Source organism: Pseudophryne corroboree, chromosome 2 (genome assembly GCF_028390025.1).
Source record: "Pseudophryne corroboree isolate aPseCor3 chromosome 2, aPseCor3.hap2, whole genome shotgun sequence".
NCBI classification, from domain to species: domain Eukaryota; kingdom Metazoa; phylum Chordata; class Amphibia; order Anura; family Myobatrachidae; genus Pseudophryne; species Pseudophryne corroboree.
In genome coordinates, this window is record NC_086445.1 from 926,292,212 (window position 1) to 926,297,993 (window position 5,782).

The window sequence follows — 5,782 nt, forward strand, 5'->3', positions numbered from 1 at the left end:
AATAACTTGTTATAGTGACTGGCTCTATAAGTGCTTCTAAGTATGCTATAATATTCAGATGTTTAATTATTGGATCCTTTTTAATGTTTATTTTATATATATATATATATATATATATATATATATATATATATATATTGCAGGGGGATGAGGTTGTTACAAGCGACCAAAGGTGTCAAATAAATAATGTAAAAAACCAGGTACTGATAAAAAAAAATTATTTTAATTTCAAAAGGACGAGCACTAAAAAAAGGTTGGTAATAATTGAAACAATAAAAATAGACCAATGCAGCCTAGTAAAAAACTGTTGTATAAAAAAGAGCAAAAAGCTAGGCTGATAAAATCAAAGCTACATATGCCAAAAATTCATAAAAGGTACACACAAACATGGGAAAAATACGGTATAAAATACACAGGATAAAACATGAAAAAGCTTATCTTTTAAGAGGTTGAGGTAAAATCAGAGTAGCACCCAACGCGTTTCATCCCTCATGGACTTCATCAAGGGGTAGTATAAGGCTAGAGACAGAACATATTTATACCTAATATCTGGGGGAAGTGCTGATGACATCACTTCCTGTTGGTGAATAATAATAAAAAAATATTATATATTAAAACCGGCATTATAGAAGACATTAATCAAAATTCTATACTGGTAATAAAATAAAAGGAAAATGCCACCAGAAAATACTGTGGAGAATATATAGAAATAAAATATATATATATATGTACAAAATGTACACAGGGGATATATGTAAAAAAGAATAAATATACAAACACAATGAAGGGTTATTTTGAGCTGTACGGGACTAGGAAAAAATAGAACTTGCAAAGAACATGAGAGCGATTAGTCGTGTTTAAGTGAACGTGGTAAAAATAGGTCCGTGAGTGCTATGGACATCATACATGATTTACTGAGAAGTCCCGATCCGTTCCCTTATTGTCTTTAGATTTACAACACCCGGTATCCCAAGGAGGTCTCCCATCCTTGTACTGGCCGGGCCCGGCCTTGCTTAGCTTCCAAGATCGGACGGTGTTGGGCGTCCCAAGGAGGTATGGTTGTAATGTTTTAGCGCTGGGTTAGAGACGGGTTCTCTCAATTCAATGTATGACACTGAGATTGACAAGAGCCTGGAGAGAAGCAGTAGTGGGAAGATTTAGCGAAGTATACAGGCTATTGATAAGAAAAAATTCTACTTAAAGCGTGTAAAGGATGAATAAGGCAGTTCCCACCATATTTACTGTGCGACTGGTATTCCCTGGGGGTCCCCCATCCAGGTACTGACCAATTCGAGTCTATGACCTAATTAGTAGGGTCAACCCACATGAAAAAAAGGGGTGACATTGGTGTTGGAAAAAGAGTGGAGAGAGGCAGGAGTGGAGCGTGAGGGTAGAGGTAGCTTACATCACAGGAAAGGTGCTATCTCGTATCCTTCGTTAAAGCCGTCAGGATGAAGCGTGTTGAGTTCGTATATCCAATACATCTCCCTCCTGGAAAGAAGATTCGAAAGGTCTCCTCCTCTGTCTCCTAGCACTACTAGTTCAATGCCTTTGTATGTTAGCGTCTCTGGATCTGAGTTGTGGCAAAGATGAAAATGTTTGGATACTGCATGGGTGAGGACTTTGTTCTTGATATTTCTGACGTGTTCCTGGATGCGTATTTTAAGGGGTCTCTTGGTTTTCCCAATGTACTTTAATTTACATGGACATTCCAGAAGATATATCACTGATGAGGTGTTACAATTGATGAATTGTTTGATCCGGTATTCCCTTTGAGTTTTAGTATTGAGGAACGATTTCCTATTCGGATGGAGGTGCCTACAGACATTACACCGACCACATTTAAAACTTCCTACACATTTGGGCATAATACTTCTGGCTTCTGGATTTCTCAACATACTTGGGGCTACTAGGTCTTTTAGACTCCGGGATTTGCGAAAGACCATTTTGGGCTCCGTAGTGAGGTAGTTTTTCAGTATGGGGTCCATAAGAAGTATGTTCCAATGTTTCTTGAGCACATCCTTAATAAGGTTCTCATGCCTGCTGTACGTGGTAATAAATTTGACTGTGTCCTCCTTGTTATCCTTAGGTTTGTACTTTAAAAGTTCCTTTCTTTCCATAGCTTGAGTCTTGGTAGTGGCTTCTTCTAGGAGTCGGGTCGGGTACCCCTTTTCCTTAAATCTTTCTTTGTACACTTCTAGCTGTTGATCTCTATCCTCTGTCTTCTTACAATTTCGTGCTATTCTAGTAAATTGGGAAAGGGGGGTATTGTCTTTCCATTGTTGTGGTTTTCAGCACAATCACATCTCGTTTTTCATTAAGGCACTCACTAGCAGCTCTCCCCATTACACCAGGTTCACATTTATTTATATACATGTATTTTGAATATATATAAACATTACACCAATTAACCAACAGGAAGTGATGTCATCAGCACTTCCCCCAGATATTAGGTATAAATATGTTCTGTCTCTAGCCTTATACTACCCCTTGATGAAGTCCATGAGGGACGAAACGCGTTGGGTGCTACTCTGATTTTACCTCAACCTCTTAAAAGATAAGCTTTTTCATGTTTTATCCTGTGTATTTTATACCGTATTTTTCCCATGTTTGTGTGTACCTTTTATGAATTTTTGCATATGTAGCTTTGATTTTATCAGCCTAGCTTTTTGCTCTTTTTTATACAACAGTTTTTTACTAGGCTGCATTGGTCTATTTTTATTGTTTCAATTATTACCAACCTTTTTTTAGTGCTCGTCCTTTTGAAATTAAAATAAAAATTTTTTATCAGTACCTGGTTTTTTACATTATTTATTTGACACCTTTGGTCGCTTGTAACAACCTCATCCCCCTGCACTATTTTCAATTTGTAGGCATATATACCAGTGCCTTCGTATATCTTTGAGGTTTTTAAGCTGACGCCCTAAATACTTGGAAAGGAGTGTCCACCAGGTCTAGTTCTGTTTATTAGTCCAGAACGGTCCTTTTTTTCCCCATACTGTTTATATACCTTAGATACTGTATCTGTGGCGCTGGTAGCTTCTTTTGTACACATATATATATATATATATATATATATATACACACACACATATATATATATATACACACACACACTATATATATATATAAAAAAAAGTGTGTGTGTATATATATATATATATATATATATATGAACCAGCCAATACTAGATTGTAATTTATTTAAGAATAAACATAGAAACATAGAAACATAGAATTTGTCGGCAGATAAGAACCACTTGGCCCATCTAGTCTGCCCCTTTTTTTTTTTTTTTTACATTATTTTTATCTCAATCCTTATTTGATCCTTATTTCTTTGTAAGGATATCCTTATGTCTATCCCATGCATGTTTAAATTGCTCTACTGTCTTAGCCTCTACCACCTCTGATGGGAGGCTATTCCACTTGTCCACTGCCCTTTCTGTGAAATAATTTTTCCGCAAATTTCCCCTGAACCTCCCCCCCTCCAGTCTCAGTGCATGTCCTTGTGTCCTATTGCTTCTCTTCATTTGGAGAATGTTTCCCTCCTGGACTTTGTTAAAACCCTTGATATATTTGAAAGTTTCTATCATGTCCCCCCTTTCCCTTCTCTGCTCCAAACTATACATATTGAGATTTCTTAGTCTTTCTGGGTATGTTTTGTGATGTAGGTCATGCACCATTTTAGTTGCCCTCCTTTGTACAGTTTCTAATGTATTAATATCCTTTTGAAGATATGGCCTCCAGAACTGAATACAGTATTCTAGATGAGGCCGTACTAATGACCTATACAGTGGCATTATTACTTCTTTCTTTCTGCTGCTGATTCCTCTCCCAATGCAGCCAAGCATCTGACTAGCCTTCCTCATTGCCTTGTTACATTGCTTACCTGCCTTTAAGTCATCTGAAATAGTGACTCCTAGATCCCTTTCCTCCTCAGTAGTTTCCAGTATAGTGCCATTAATACTGTATTTAGCTTTAGGATTTTTGAGACCCAAGTGCATGATTTTGCATTTTTTGGCATTAAACTGTAATTGCCAGACTCTTGACCATTCCTCTAGTCTACCTAGATCCTCAATCATTTGTTTTACCCCACCTGGTGTGTCTACCCTGTTGCATACCTTTGTGTCATCTGCAAAAAGGCATACTTTCCCTTTAATGCCATTTGCAATGTCACCAATAAAGATATTAAAAAGCACTGGTCCAAGTACAGATCCCTGGGGTACTCCACTGGTAACATTTCCCTCATGTGAATGCACTCCATTTACCACAACTCTCTGTTTTCTATCCTTCAACCAAGATCTTATCCATTCAATAATCCTAATATCCAATCCCAAACTTTCAAGTTTATTTAGCAGTCTGCGATGTGGAACTGTGTCAAAAGCCTTACTAAAGTCTAGATAAGCTATATCCATGGCTCCACCTTTATCCATCACTTTAGTCACACAATCAAAAAAGTCAATAAGATTTGTTTGACATGATCTCCCCCCAGTGAATCCATGCTGTTTGGGATCCAGTAAATTTCCGGATTTGAGATAATCTACAACTCTTTCTTTTAAGAGTGTTTCCATCAATTTCCCTACTACTGATGTAAGACTCACTGGTCTGTAGTTGTTTGCCTCTTCCTTGCTTCCACTTTTGTGCAGTGGGACTACGTTTGCTCTTTTCCAGTCCCCTGGAATTACTTCTGTAGCTAATGACTGGTTGAATAATTCTGTCAATGGTGCTACCAGCACCTCTTTAAGTTCTTTTAGTATCCTTGGATGTATCCCATCTGGCCCCATAGATTTGTCCACTTTCAGCTTTGAGAGTTCTGTTAGGACCTTCTCCTCTGTAAATGTACTTGTTTCATTTTCCTGAATATCCCTGCAACTTAGCTATGGCCCCTTCCCCTCTCTTTCAGTAGTAAATACTGAGCAAAAATAATCATTAAGATGATCTGCTATTAAATTGTCTCCTTCAACAAGACTCCCAGTGTCCGTCTTTAGTTTTATAATTCCGCCTTTTGTTTTTCTCCTTTCGCTTATATACCTAAAAAAGTTTTGCCTCCTTTATCCACTGACTGGGCCATTTTCTCCTCAGCTTGTGCCTTTGCACATCTGATTACCTTCTTTGTCTCCTTCTGTCTAACAAGATATATCTTTTTGTCTTCATTATTTTGTGTCTGCTTATATTTCCTAAAAGCCATCTTTTTTGCTCTCACAATATTTGCTACTTCTTTTGCAAACCACACTGGCTTCCTTTTCCTTGTGTTTTTCCTAACAGTTTTGATACAAAGGTCTGTGGCCTTCAATATTGCACATTTTAATGTTTCCCACCTCTCCTGCACTGTTTCCAAGTTCCTCCACTCTGCCAAAGAATCGCTTACACATTTTCCCATCCCTACAAAATCAGCCTTCCTAAAATCCAACACCTTTGTTTTTGTATGGGACGAGTCAGTCTCTGTCTTAATGCTGAACCATACTGCTTGATGATCACTGGATCCCAGGTTTTCACCCACTTTTACGTCCGATAATCTATCTCCATTTGTAAGTATTAAGTCTAATATTGCGTCTTTCCGAGAGGGCTCCCTCACCAATTGGTGGAGGGATGCTCCCTGAAGGGAATTTAAAATGTTCCTACTTCTAGTGGAACTAGCAACAGACACCTCCCAGTTTACATCAGGAAGATTAAAGTCTCCCATGATTATTACCTCTCCTTTTAATGCCATTTTAGTTATGTCCTGCAATAGGTTCTTGTCAAGTTCCTCTTCCTGACCTGGTGGCCTGTATATCACGCCAATA

At 37.9% G+C, this 5,782-nt stretch overlaps 1 pseudogene; it reads right to left on the reverse strand.

The window, feature by feature from the left end:
• Nucleotides 1-949: 949 nt before the first annotated feature.
• LOC135052509 (5S ribosomal RNA) lies at nucleotides 950-1,067 on the reverse strand (annotated as a pseudogene).
• Between the last annotated feature and the right edge of the window lie 4,715 nt (nucleotides 1,068-5,782).